General features: G+C 35.0%; 1 protein-coding gene across 2 annotated transcripts in view; it reads left to right on the plus strand.

Annotated features, from left to right (window-relative positions):
- The window catches only part of LOC138705824 (toll-like receptor 7), a 598,894-nt gene that overhangs the window by 79,878 nt on the left and 503,010 nt on the right, over positions 1 to 16,006 (plus strand). The window contains exon 2 of one of the 2 annotated variants that reach the window (XM_069834488.1): positions 1,725 to 2,027. The exons of the other annotated variant lie outside the window; for it this stretch is intronic. The gene's annotated coding sequence lies outside the window, so the exon portion shown is untranslated. Of the gene's footprint in view, positions 1 to 1,724; positions 2,028 to 16,006 lie in introns of those variants that run through there. 2 annotated transcript variants of the gene reach the window in all.

A 16,006-nucleotide genomic window follows, 5' to 3' on the forward strand; every position in this document is an offset into this window, starting at 1 on the left:
AGCTTCCAAGCGGACTGGTTTCTTTCACTCATTCTTCTGTGTAACCCACCCCGCAGATTTTCCATCCCTTTCTAACTAACCTACCCTGCTCGCAAGGCACGGAAGAAGCTAGCTTTTACATTGCAAGTTTCCGAGTTATCCCTTTCGTGAGTTGTGTTCAGTTGAAGGTTAGTGTGCATTGCGGCTTATATAATAAATAATGAGTGAAATAACAGTTCCTGACACCAATTTATTTGAATTTTTAGGACAATTCTATTATCAAGACTGACTTACGAACAAAAGTGCGATTTAAAAGACAAATGACCGTGTCTATTTGTTAGAGATATGTGTAAACCATGAAATCATATTTTACCATTTGAGGTCATGCCTTATTGGTGTTACTTACGAGGTTCCAACCAATCTTCGGACTGCTGACTTGACATTGACTGCTATTTATTTTAAGACTATATTTTTGTAATACGTTTTCTCATGTGTACACGAAAGACAACTTGAGTTAGCTTCCCCTAGTCAAAATTTCATGCTACGCCACTGTAACAAACAATATGAATAATAGAAAATGAAATAATTTGGAAGCAGACAAGCTAAAAAATGTACAAAATTAAGCTACAAATTGAATTTCCATATCCTGGAATTTGCATGACACAGACAAGATCACCTCACTTAAATAACGCAAATTACTTATTAAAGTAGATTAATTATTTATGTTATTATTATTTCAGAATGTTAGTAGACATATAACGGGCAAATACATGGAATTTAAAAAGTAAATATTGAGAATAATGAAAATAATATTTAAAAATCATCAGTGGGGTAATCCCACCCACCTTGGTAGCAGGAGTGTTAATTGGAAAAAAATTGACAATTTTTATAAATTAAAAAAAAAACTGAAACCTCCATCAAACCGTCTTCATTGCTCTTGGACACTTGCACAATACACTCAGCCATGAACAGGATAATTAATTACACTTGAAAATAAGGGGTATCAAAAATAGATCGTGTTAATTCACTCTGTGTCACTGGAATATCCTTCGGAAATTTCGAAGTATTTCTTAACAACAATGCCTATTGTGTTGAAACCTAATGGAACAAAACTGGCTGGTTCTGTCTCTAGACAAAACTTAGAATATTCTTGAAAGGTACTTAATGTCACATAATTTTAAAGGAAATTATTTCAAATGTGTAGTGTTCCAAATACAGGTGAGATATGTGTATACCCCGCGCAATTTCTTAGGGGTTAAGTGAAGCAATTTGATATGAGTGCAGTACTAGATTTTGTCGACAAAAATTTGCTGTATTTCTTCATGCTGGGGTTCCATAAAACATAAAACTGCTTCTGTATTTCAGTTAATCACAAAGAGATGGTATCACAATGCATCAATATCAAAGTTGAATTCAAATTAATTGATGGCCAAGCTTTCGCATGAACGAATTTACAGGGAAATAGAATAAGAGTGGTACAGTTCAATAACCGAGTAGTAGTAAGAAAAGTGGCATTACATATCGAAGCGGTATCAATAGAAATATTACATAACATAAAAATTATATTTTATTTTGTTGATTATTTCTTTCATTATATTATTATTATTTTTCAATATTGTATACTGTAAAGTTATACAACTTTCTTTAGATTAGGTAATGATTTATTTTCTTTCTCTATTTTTCTTTGTTTTTAAATTTGATAATTATCAAAGCACTAACTTTGTTTTACTGTTTTTCTGCTTTAGGTTACCCCCACACAATCTGCTGACAGAACAATACACTGTTACTTTATGTGGGAATGCCTTCAACGTAGGTGGACGTCATGCCATCATATGGGATTGAAGCAGAGAAAACTGTGTGGTTCCTTTTGACTGAATGTTCTCCTGGTGCTTTTGTGACTGTGATTGTACAAATTAAGTATAGATTAATTAATATAAAAACGAATCTCTTCGATGAACTGTATCGTAAATTTGTGATGTAAAATACCAAAAGTTGAGGATTGAAATGATATCCTTAATAAAAACGAAACGTATTTTGTGTATATATTACTTACCGCATTTCAATTTTACTTGATTCAATACTAACTAACCAACCCTTACTTTACTAACATTGCATGCAAGCAGTGCCGTCTGTTGAAACGACTTGATCAACAAATACTTATACTATTATCCATCACTTTATCCTAACAGTTTATCCTAGAATAATACTGGGTGATCCATATAAACCTCTACCATTTCAGTCAGTTATAACTTCCAGAAAGAAACAACAATCTCTGAATTCATTTCTGGACCATGCAATATAAGTGGGAGAATCAAATCTGTCTCCCTCCATGTTACAGCAAATGTTGAAAGTGTCATCCACTTTCATCAAAACAGAATATTGTACCCGTTTCATCATTTCTGAGATATTCGCTTAATTGTGAGGTTGTTAATGTTGGTAACTTATTTTCTGATGATTATTTGAAGCTGAACAAGTGTCCTTGAAGAATTTATGAACACTTCGTCTTTTAACTAGCGCCAAAGAAAAAAATCTGAAGAGTTAGATCCTATAATCTTTGAAATTACGCGAGCACCCAGGAGCCTGTTTATTACCTTATTGGACTCGTTGGATGTGTGGCCATCTTTCTGGAAGTAGCCCTTAACTGGATGTCGCCAACTTGTTCCCTGAATTCCGTTAAGATGCAGTGTCCACAGTCTCGTCGAAGAAAATGGGACCAATGATTCTTAAGACAGACATTGCACACCAAATCCAATATTTCAGAATGTAATGATATTTGACGGATAATATGGAGATTTTCGTCTACCCAATATCTGCTGTTTTGAGAATTGACATAGACTTAGCATGTAGACGTAGACTGTCAGATGAAACCATCTTTCACCCGTAAACCATGTTATGGAAAGACTCTCTGGACCTAGCGTAAGAAATGCCTGCAATGATTGACAATATCGTACTCTCTTTTCCTTGTCTGGCTCCAATTGGATTAAAAATCACACACACTACACTCTCTTCCAATAGTATACATTTCAACCAAGAAATGTGTAATCCAGTAAGTATTAGGCCTATGCATGTTTGCTACCTTATCACTAGCATTCTTTTCAACACTAGTGGGATAATGGACAGTCGAAAATCGTGTTATTTGCGCGATGATCCTCTATACCGATTTTCTCAAGAGCCACAACGATAATAAAATCCAAATTTCAAGTTCAATTGACTTCCGCATTGAAGTCATAAGAAATTAAAATATGATAAAGGTTTATATGGATTAATCTGTATTAAAACATAAATTACAGTGTAAAAATAATTAGCTGGTTTTGTTTTACTTGTAATTCACACACGTATGCATCCGTTATTAGATTAAAAAATGCAATTCAGTTAGATTACTTTAACACTACCAACAATACTTCGAAATAAACATAATAAAGGCTGCAGCAAAGAAAAAGAACTTGTTATATTTTGTAAACAAAGTACATTAATCAGTTCTCTGCGAGTTCAACATTTAGTACAATTTCTGGTTTCAATATTGATAAGGCCTTTTATAATTAAACAACTTGCTTAGGAGTCCTAGAGTCTACCAATAACTATACGAACGCCTAGCAGCTTTACAAAATTTAACGCCCGATATTTACAAGGAATAACTATTATCTACATATATAGGCTATAAAAACACATTAGAAAGACAATAAAAATTTCCATGACTGGATAATTTAATGATACTTTAGAATCAGCATCTTGTTCTAGTTTAGGCCGTTCATTTTTCTGTTTTTTTTTTCTACTGAATGTTTCGTTAAACGAACTTCATTGAGGTTCTCTCGCAGGATGTTATGATGAAAGAAATAAGACGAATATATCTAACAATTTTCAAGAGGAACAAGTAAAAATTTTATGGATAGAATTAGCACTTTAGGCAGAAAGAATAATTTTCTAGAGGGAAAAAGGAGCGAAGTGACGAGGAATATATCTTCTTCATCATACTCAAGAAGACATCCAAGTTGGTAGCCTACCACTATTCTTTACTTTAGAACTAAAGTTACTGAAATGCATTCTTGGAACTACTTGCCTTCTCAAATTAAGAATGTGGACCATGTTGATATATATCTAAACAACAGCAACTACTGGTCAGAAGTGGTTCCTGTACTTCAATTCAGAATTAACTGGAAGCTCAACAGTTCAGTGAGGTAAGATGTCTTTGTTTGTAATACAGCATTAGAGGACAAAGCAGGTGTCCTCTGGTATAAAATGACACTTTTTCGGACAGCTAGTCAAAACTTTCGTCTCTAAGTGTGAAAAGTATTTTCATTTTTAGTTTGCAGACGATATTTCTTATTAATAATTTCAGAAAGTCCTGAATATCTCAAAATCTTTTCACACAATAATAAAGTCAGACTTATTAATTATTTTTAATACGTTAAATGCCACCATATACTTTAATGGAGCTGGGCGGCTTGTTGGTCCAATTCTGTCTAATGTAAAAAACGTTATAAATAGTTTTTCAATGCTCTTCCTAGCTTCCCAGGAAAAAACTGTCATGTCTGCATGAACTTATTACATGATAAGTCCAGTGTTATTGAATATGGGCAATTAAATGTTTGTTATTCCTCTGTTTTATGCAAACACATATATGGATCTTGACGTCACTCTATCATTCGCCTAAAATTTTATATGTGTCATGTTAGAAAATTCCAAAGAGATACAGTTACAAACGGCAACCTATATCCTACTACAAAACTCTAAAAACATTGTTATCACTGCACGTATTATAAACTCTTCAGATGTTGCTATCACTGCACTATTATAAACTCTCCAGACTTTGCTATCACTGTACTATTATAAACTGTCGAGACGTTGCTGTCACTGCACTATTATAAACTCTCCAGACTTTGCTATCACTGTACTATTATAAACTGTCGAGACGTTGCTGTCACTGCACTATTATAAACTCTCCAGACTTTGCTATCACTATAAGTTACTATTATATACTGTCCAGACGTTGCTATCACTGCATCTATTATAAACTCTAAATACGTTTTGCTGTCACTGGACTTATTATAAATACATTTTTTTTTCGAACAGTTATATAGGTCAATATGGGTTTAATTACAAGTCCACTACCATATGTATGTAAAATGAGACAGATGAACGGCTGTTTGAAGGAATAAATAAAATAGTGGAGTTTAGATTACATAAGAACTTCTTAACAAACTTTCCTGCTACAAAATTACACACACTCCTTACTTATTTGTGGTCTGTCTGCAATTTAGGCTTTCTTTTGTCTTCAGAATGAAAGCCGACTGGGGAATCTGTCATCAGTCAGTCTGTCCATATGTAGGACTGCGATCCTTATGACAGGTTTTACTTCTCCACAAGAGAACCTTCATATCATCTGTTTTTCTGTCTGTTTCCTGCTATAAAATTATTTATAATGTGTATACTTAGAAAGAGATGACATTAGAGACTACTCATTTCACGAATCCTCTTTCCTCACTCTCTTGGTGCATGCAGTAGCCCACCACCTAACCACTAAACAATTTGTGTGATCGTTTTTGTCTTGTAAAGGACTCGTCACTCTGCATTGTGTAGCACAAAGTTAATAGCTACAAGACGTTTCCAAAACATGTAATACAAGGGAGCATTTTGGTAATGGACTCAAATCTAAGAAGACATTGGAATATGTTAACACAAAGTTTAGTATCCCCGTTTAAAATCTCAGAGTGTTTAATTATCTCTTAAGAGATTCTGAGAAACATTTATCTAAAGTAAGAAGCATAAAAGTGAATTCACGAATCATGGGCTAGTCCAAGTTTGATTCCTGTAGGAGACTTCTTTCTTGTATACATGTTTTTATTGCAGCGTTTTCGAGCAACTATCGTATTTAATAAAATATTTTTGCCAAATTATTTTCTATTTACTAATTCATTTTCACTTCAGCATTTCCTCTCGCAGAGCAACCATTGCATTTGAAAACCTCAAGCACAAAATAAGCTTCAAAGTCAAATGCGGGTTTATTAGATCAAATAATCCCCACTTACAAATTGAATTATGTGAATTATAATTTATTCACGAATGACAATTGCTAAGGAAGTTGATTTTTAGTACAACAAGCATTTTCTAGTAAAAAGGAATTAGACAAAAATCTGAAATAATATTTTACTATACTGTTAACATACCATTGTTATTCTTCCATTAATTCAGATAATTTCTATATTTCGTGGTGTAGATCTTTCTCCTATAATGGCTCCACATAGGGTTACGACACACCTTAGGCCTACCCTGATCTCGTTGACTCTATGGGTTCAACAGTGTGCTCCTTTAGGTTACTTGCAATGTTCAATTTGTAGTCAATTCTCCATTTCTTGCGACGTTTGAACTTTTTCTTTTTATTAAACGTATTTGAAATGCATTTCATATATATATATAAGGGCTTGGAATTGAATGGGTTACATCAGCTGCTTGTCTATGCGGATGACGTGAATATGTTACAAGAAAATCCACAAACGATTAGGGAAGACACGGGAACTTCACTGGAAGCAAATAAAGAGATAGGTTTGGAAGTAAATCCCGAAAACACGAAGTATATGATTATGACTCGTGGCGGGAATATTGTACGAAATGGAAATATAAAAATTGGAAATTTATCTTTTGAAGAGGTGGAGAACTTCAAATATCTTGGAGCAACAGTAACAAATATAAATGATACTCGGGAGGAAATTAAACACAGAATAAATATGGGAAATGCCTGTTATTATTCGGTTGAGAAGCTTTTATCATCCAGTCCGCTGTCAAAAAATCTGAAAGTTAGAATTTATAAAACAGTTATATTACCGGTTGTTCTTTATTGTTGTGAGACTTGGACTCTCACTCTGAGAGAGGAACATAGGTTAAGGGTGTTTGAGAATAAGATTCTTAGGAAAATATTTGGGGCTAAGAGGAATGAAGTTACAGGAGAATGGAGAAAGTTACACAACACAGAACTGCACGCATTGTATTCTTCACCTGACATAATTAGGAACATTAAATCCAGACGTTTGAGATGGGCAGGGCATGTAGCACGTATAGGCGAATCCAAAAATGCATATAGTGTGTTAGTTGGGAGGCCGGAGAGAAAAAGACCTTTAGGGAGGCCGAGACGTAGATGGGAAGATAATATTAAAATGGATTTCAGGGAGGTGGGATATGATGATAGAGACTGGATTAATCTTGCTCAGGATAGGGACCAATGGCGGGCTTATGTGAGGACGGCAATGAACTCCGGGTTCCTTAAAAGCCAGTAAGTAAGTAAGTATATATACTGTATATATATATATATATTGCTAGTTATGTTATACGATTTTGCAGCCCTGTACTCTTCAAATAATTTCATCTCGTTAGATTGTAGAGTAATTTATACTGACATTCAGGCTTCGCTTCCACAAAACATTGTTCATACAGTTTTGAACTTCACGGAATTTCACAGGAACAAAGTGTTTGCACAAGGGTTTCATCCGCTTAAACGAAGATAAGGTTCAGTGTTATCGGGAAAAGTTGGGCATGTTTGCTGTATCCTAAGAATTCTACAGCGACAGATACAGTTTATGGACAGAACTGTTTAGGTATTTAAAATATTTCACACGGTAAGTCATAGTCGAAATTCTGAAGTATGTAAAAATAAAAAAGGTGTCGAGATAACTCTGGAGGGTAGGAGATCAATTCTGAGCAGAGGCAAAAAACTTTTTCTTCGCCGCATCAGCTCTTAATCTTTACTCATTTTCTTTCAAACGTGAATCAAAGATTTTTCCCTGGAGTTAAATTGATCAAGGTATATGCTGACTAGCCCTATTCTGTAGTTCCGTCATTAGAAGACTGTTGATGTAAAGAAAAGTGCTGAGAATAAAAATTCCCTGCTTTTATTTTCGAGGACAAAATAAAGAAGAGGTAAACATTCTGCAAGCACACTACGAGCTTCAGTTATACGTTCCGGGGTTCTGTAACAATGGATGTGGTAGTCTACTATCTGAAAGAGGTGATAAATAGACAAAACGAACTCTTTGCCTGTTTATGAATATAGTAACTGCTGTTACAGTCACTTTCCATGGCGAAATTTAATAACTGTAGTGTTACACTAATCGACTAAACTTAACAAAAAATTAGACGTATGAAAGATATTCAGAACACATCACAATTTCACCAGGGACGAATATAACAACGAAATAGCCACTAACTGAAACTCTGACATTGACCACACCTAAAACTGGGCACCTTCCGTAGTGTCGGACACAAAGGGTGCTATTCATAGACATTTCGCTAGCCCGCGCTACGAGCGTGCTAAACTAGCCCCGGCTATCGACTGGTTACTTGTACAGGATTAATATCAATTCATATCGCTAACACTGGTTTATGAATACGAAAAACGTTAGTTCGCTGATCATTCACCGGAAGCCCGCACTAAGAATGTCTATTAATACAGCCCAAAAGTACCAAAATTATTCATGCTTTAGATTCTGTCGTCGTAGTCATCCCTTTTCTTGGAATGTTTATTTTTTTCTCCAAAGACCGATATCATATACCTACTAGGTAAGGTTTGAAATTGTATCTGCTCATTTCACTTTTGATTAAATTACGACCCACTTTATGAAACACAGTAATTCATAGGCCTCATCATTTCCACATATTCGTCGTGGTTCAAGATATCATGTGTTTCAAGTGGAATTGGCTTATAGCAGGAAAGCAGGAAAGAAGATTTACCTCTCTTCTACGTAGACTAGGTAAAATTAAAATTTATTTATTCAATACTACATTATTTCATCACTACATTATGTATTGCAGCCCGGAAGAGCAGAAGCTCGTGCTACAGCGCTGTTCAGTTTAGTTATACAAAATACAGGTAAAACCTGTTCAAGACGGAAGTGACATGGTCCTAATTTTTTTCCGTTATGGACAGGTTTCCGTATTATTCAGATGTGAAATTAAAAAAGGAATATTTTATCATTCGTATACATGAAAAATAAAATTGCATGCCGCAAACTGCAAGAAGTACAAAGTATTCCGTTTAACACTACTCACATTAAATCATCTTTCTGTCGCTTATTTCGTTGGTGAACAATCTTCATTGAAATCTCATTTTCTGTATAAATGTTATCGTAACTCACTCATTAAACACTACTAAAGCTTACTAATCTTATTCAATTTAATATCTAACACTATATTATAATATTGTACTGTATATCGCTACACATTATTAATTATTGGACCAGGTGCCATCCATGTGCTACTCTGCGCTGTATTTTACAGAATTTTTGCTTTAAACCTCATTACCCAATTCTGACTTACACCACTTTTGCTCTGAACGGCTCATATCAGCGTCGAAATTTTGTCCCACAGGAGATCTTTTACATGCCAGTAAATCCACTGACATGATCCTGTCGCATTCAAGCACACTTAAATTCCATCGACCTGGTCCGGGATCGAATCCGCAACCTCGAGCACAGAAGATCAGCGCTATACAGACTACGCTACTCAGGCCGACGTCAACAGGTTATATAGTGACGTCGACAATTCATTGTGAATAATTTTATTTAGAATAGTTTTCCTTTAGTAAACGACAAAATATACTTATAACAAAATAGGTTCATCGTCGTTTTACTTGTCAATTTCATACAATGACGGATACTTGGAATGGAATGGAATTTCAGTAGAAGGCTTAGCACCACGAAATGTTTAAAATCGATTGCCTCAAGCCTCAAGGTAGGAGCATTCCCTAACTCACACCGGTTGACTACACTAAGGTTCACTGCATACCTAGATTTCGAGTAGACAATTCCACTCATCCCTAGACCAGCCCCCTCCGTGCGTCGCCAGCCTACTTTCTGGGAATGCTATGGAATAAATTGAATTGATTTGATTCGCCAAATGACATTACAGCATAATTTGGCACAGTCATAAATAAAACATAACCACATATCATAAAATTCATTAACATTATAAAGAATGTTTAATTTTAGTTTAGATTTTACCTTCCCTTTGAATGTCAGGATAGATAAATTCTTAATAGGCTACTACAGTGCGTCTAGAGACAGAGTGGACCGCGGCGGCCTTGGACTAGGCGGGAGTTGCCGCACCTACGGGCAGATTTACATGTAAACAGCAGGTAGGTCCACTTTATCTCTAGACGCACTGTAATAGGGAGACTATTGAATAAGTTTGTAGACATGTATTCAAAACTGTATTATGGAGACTATTTCGTTTATATGGCGCCATTCCATTTTCGACCAATGAAGTGTAATGAAATTTTGAATTCCAACCAATCACAGTCAGACTTTGCGATAATTTTTGCAGCTAGATTTATCGCTATCAATTTATCGCATGGTCGTTCTTTTGTTTAGTCGTTGTCGCCAACTGTTTCCCCGTAAATTGATGATCACGAATACATTAAGATGCAACTACACGGTTAAACTTTTCTTTCAACTTTAAAGCAATGAATTCAAGATAGATATTTAATATTAATTAATATATTTACGCAGTGAAGACAACGTTCAAAACAGCGCACAATGTAGACACAAAATCTTCATGCATCTTAAGTGAACGTGCCCTTTAAACTTGATCCTTTCAATACTCTTCCCAGATTGCACGCATACGCGATTGGAATATTGAACTGTGTAGATTACTGCCTGCGGTGTAGATGCAGCTTTAGTTCCGTTACACACTACAGCGAGAATGCGTTTGTCGAGCTATAAAAAATGCTTTCGTGTAGCACTGATTGTAACGGTCGAAATAAGACACAGCTGACATTGGTCCTGCTCCCGCAGGTAACATAACCAATAAGTAGTCTATAAAATTGTGTCTTGTGAATGAAATGAAACATTTAATAGAAAGTCAGATGTTCAAATTTATGTAACATCATCGCATATCAAACTCAAAGACCTTGCATAGTAATAATGTCTTTGATCAAACTGTCTTTCGTATGGCGTAATAAAATTCGTGTTTTAATTAGGCCTGTCTATACAGAGATGACTTCACTGTGTAGCAACATGTCTCGCTGTGAATACATAAGCATTGGTATATAGCTGTCCCCACTGTTACTGTTAAATTAAATTTCAGCAGATAATGAAAATGTATTTATGCTATAATAATAAGAGAAAAGTGCAGTACATGTTATTAACATTGTTAAACCTATATTTCGCTTTTCGCAATTGGCATTACTGAATAATAACATCGAATTTCTTTATTGCAATAATCGATATTCATCTACGAGTATTTCAACTTCACAATGTCTGAATAGGTTAAATATTCGTTAATATACAATTATAAACATTTTGTGATCGAATTTTAGGGATATATTATTTAAATTTTTATTTTCTTCACGAAATAGTCCTAATAAATGTCACTCGACGTCTGAGATTTCCCAGATAAATCCACTCGCTTCGCTCGCGGATTTATCGGCAGATCTCAGACGTCTCGTGACATTACTACAGATAATATTTAAATTTATCCAAATAGGTATAATTAGAATTACCACGTGTAAAATGATCATGTATGTGATGGGATTTTTAAAGTATTAATATATTTCCGGATATATAAAAGACAATCCATAACATAAATAGAATGCAAGGTAAGAATATCTGTTTTAATAAAAAGTGGTTTACAATGCTCTCCATGGCGAGCTATACGTACAATTCTAACAGTTTTCTTCTGTAGGCTAATGGAAAGCGTTTCTTGGAGGAAGCATGATTACCCCATAACAATATTCCTTAGGTCAAAAAACTGTGAATACATCCATAATACACATTGATTAAAGTATATTCATTTACATAATTAATAAGTGAATGAAGTTCATTACCGGAAATAATATCACTGATGTTACAACTATTTTTAGTGCAAGTTCATCTGAAAAACGACAAGGCATTATATATGTTCAAGTTTAATATTGGCGGGTCAATTGATATACACTGTGTCCATAAATTATCTTTATAACAACAGATGTAAATAAATAAATAATGAAACGAGATATCTCAATTCTGTTTTTTTTCATGTAAAAGAGAATCTCTCTAAGTTTTGTTTTTACCACCTCAATGCACTTTTGTGTGTGCCCTTAGGATATCAAGGCGATAATCGATTTCCTGTCATGTCCACTGTAGTACCTCTACAGTAACTGATGCAATGGCGTCTTGAATTCTTTGTCGTAGGATTGAATATTGGGAATTGGCATCTGGTACACAATATCCTTTGCATAACCCCACAAAAAGAAGTCCAAGGGGGTTATGTTGGGTGATTGTGGTGGCCAAGGGAGTCGGCCATATATGTATGATAAAAAGAACAGGATCCAAAATGGAACCTTGAGGGACACCATGCTTAACCAATTTGTGGTCTCATATATTACTTACTTACTGGCTTTTAAGGAACCCGGAGGTTCATTGCCGCCCTCACATAAGCCCGCCATTGGCCCCTATCCTGAGCAAGATTAATCCATTCTCTATCATCATATCCCACCTCCCTCAAATCCATTTTAATATTATCCTCCCGTCTACGTCTCGGCCTCCCTAAAGGTCTTTTTCCCTCCGGCCTCCAAGGTCTCATATATTATGACCATTAATATACACATACTGATATTTGTTCGAAAGAAAATACTGCATGAATTCAAGACTAGTATTTACAAAGCCATAAACCTTAAATTTACGTAAGAGAGTAACATGAGAAAACACCAAAGGCTTTCGCAAAGTCAATGACTTTACTGCAAACTAAGTTTCCCTTTTCAAGTCCAAAAGGCTGCTCTATAAATGATAAAACTGTGTCAATAGTATTATGAGATCTTCTAAAGCCAAACTGATACTACTAAAAATTTCATTTTCATGTAAGTAATTACATGTTTGCTTATTTAATAAAAACCCGAAAACATTTGAGATGGTGGCAATCGAACTAATAGGCCTGTAAATACCATATTGATTTTTGTCACCTTTTTGAAGACATGATTAACCTCAACAATCTTAAAAGCATTAGCAAAATGATGATGGATTGGAAAAATGTTGATAGAATGATGTGGTTGTCTAGCATGGCGAAACGGGACAAAACTCCAACTGCGACATTGTCGACCAAAAGTGTCATTATGGATTTTTCGATGAAAAATTCCATGCCTGACCGGGATTCGAACCCGGACCGCCTGCATGGCTGACCACTGGGCCACCGCAGGGTTGGCGGATACTCAGTTGATCACCTGTAGGAATAACATAAGAAGCTATAGATCACTTTCCGCCTTTGATATTGGCCACGTTGCACCGAGCATAAAGAGGAATTTATGTTGATCTGAGAAAAGGATAGACAGGTAAAGAAAACAGAGAAACAATGGCATACCAAGAAATACTGTTACGAACAACTAGAAATTTAGAAGGGGACTTATACATTAATGAGACGATAATGGTGATGATGGTGATTATAATTAATGGACAAATGGCAAAAGCAAGAGAAGTTCCTACTTCACACAGTCTTTTTACACACGTGAATTCGTTGGAATTTTAACCCAGTTTTATGGCATCCCTGTGGCTAACGGCACGTCTTTTTAAAGCATCATAAAATACTGACATTGAGTCTAGTTTTTCTATACATCTCTGTAAGGAGTTCTTCAATGTGCCATTTTTTTATACCGACAAACAGTAGGCCTACTGATATCACCAGTGGTGTACGCTGATTTCAGTATCTAGGCTATTTTCTTATTTCTTAATATATTTTTATTTAATAAATTATATTCACTTTAACGGTAATTAAATTCCAGCTTTATACAGGGTATTTAAAAAAAGTGTCGCATATTTTACAGGAAGTAGCATTGGTCGAAAATAAAAAAAAAGTTCCTATAAACATGTGTCCGGAAACAAATATCTGTTGAGATATGGGCCATGTTGTATTGCAGCCTACGATACCCACCTGTCTGTTACGTAGACACTACAAGGTGTTCTATGTGGTTACCACGCATTGTTACACATGCTTCAGCTCTTCTTCTCAGTGAATCACGAACTCTTGCGACCATATCTAGCTGTTGTCGAATTTGCTCACATGCATTGGATACACGCTCCTGCAACGTTGTCGATTGCTGTGGCATTCACCAATGTCTTTAAATGTCCCCATAGCCAGAAATCCATGCTACTGGACCTCCTCGACCAATCCATCGTCCGTTAAACGTTCGGGTTAGGTATTGTAGCTTGAAGCGTAGAAAATGAGGTGGTGCCCCGTCGTGCATAAAGGGAAAGTCAGCCTACACCACTTAATACTGTACATAATGTACGTACTTATTAATATAAGTAAAACGATAAATTTCGTATTATCCTGGACATTTGTTTACTACTACATTCTCTGTTTACTTCTGTTGAGGGATGTTATCCATTCACAAAACATGCTCCATTGTTTTGTGTTTTTAAACGAATGATGATCATATGCCACAATACAGCATGACCCATATCTCAACAAATACCTGTTTCCGGATACATGTTTACAGGAACTTTTTTCTATTTTTGACCTATGCTATCTCCTGTAAAAATAGGGTGGCACTTTTTTTAAACATCCTGTATATGGCAATACTGTTTCAATGTTACATTGGAATAAAAAGTAATGAAAAATAATTTGTATAAAAAATGAAATATTATCTTACACAAATTTACTTGAAAAGGAAGTCCTAAGTCACTCTTTCATAAAACAAGACAGTGAACAGTTTTTCAATTCTGAAAGAACATCTTGTCCAAATGACAACACCCTAGTCCCTTAAACGAACTTGCCCTTGCAGAACTCTAAGATACGTCCTATTCCTTTTCAAAGTTAAGACGCTTCTTTTTACTGTTAAAGTTGTCAAAAAGATTGTATTAGTTAGCCGAAATAGTGTGCCTCACTAATCCTAAGGTGGCGTCGGAGAGAAAAAGGTCAACAAAAATGTCCCCACTAACATAACGCCCAATCAAGAAGGACTGAAACCAAAGAGTCCCACATTTATTGTCCCACACATAATAGGATCAACATAATGAAAAGTACAACAACAAAAATGTCTCACGTAATTGAAAGGTCCACAGGTCAAATAGTTCCACATTTAATGTCCCATATAAAATTGATCAAACCATTAAAAAGTATTTCAACTAAATGTCCCACACACATAATTACATTTCATGCAATAATGTTTGCAATAATATAATCGTTTATCGTTGCCATAACATTGAAAAGTGGAATGTCAAATTCAAATGTAGAATGTCAGAATGGGTCAAATTATCTCTAGTAAAAAAAAAACACAAAAAACAAACAAATAAATGTTATTGCACCACGATAATCTGTACCATTACCTTCAAGACAACCGAAAAGGTGACAGAAAATAATGGAAATGTTTTGATCGGAAGAACTGTAATGCGAGATGTACGACTAATTCAGATTTGGGAAATCTTATAGTCATACCAGATGGTACAGGAAAACATTAGCATCCTCTAGAAGTTAGAGAGGTACGAGTGAGGGAGGTTCTGAGTAACATACGAAGGACAGCAAGAGGTAACACGTAGGACATTAAAAAACTTAATGTAATTGAATACTGACTTCTCTGAAAAAGGACATTTTATGAAAGTGGTCCTTATGAAACACAGGTTATTTTAGTATGTTGAACCTTGTAGGCCGGGAACATGTAACTGTAGAATCCTTGGAACAATGGACGTTTTTTAATGTGGACATTACCAAAAGCGGCACCTTTTTGGATATTGACCGTTGTAGGAAGGGACCATATTTCTGATGATCCTAACGTGCAATCTATTGAAAGATGTAATGATATCATTGACATTATATTTATTATATTTTGTAGAATATGAAGAATATACTTTAGGCTCATTTTAATACGTTGTAACATCAAATTAGCGAGCATATAGTTCTTTAAATTTACAGAGAAAATGTTCTAGAATACAATAGGCATAAGATATGAATGTGTTAAGATCAAAAAGGGATATAAATTCATATCCTAATCTGAGATTCACTTATAATGGCAGGGTATCTTATTATTAAAATGTAAATTTTTTTACAAAAAATACTTTTTATCAATTTTTCTTCT

This window comes from Periplaneta americana, chromosome 9, assembly GCF_040183065.1.
Source record: "Periplaneta americana isolate PAMFEO1 chromosome 9, P.americana_PAMFEO1_priV1, whole genome shotgun sequence".
Classification (NCBI taxonomy): domain Eukaryota; kingdom Metazoa; phylum Arthropoda; class Insecta; order Blattodea; family Blattidae; genus Periplaneta; species Periplaneta americana.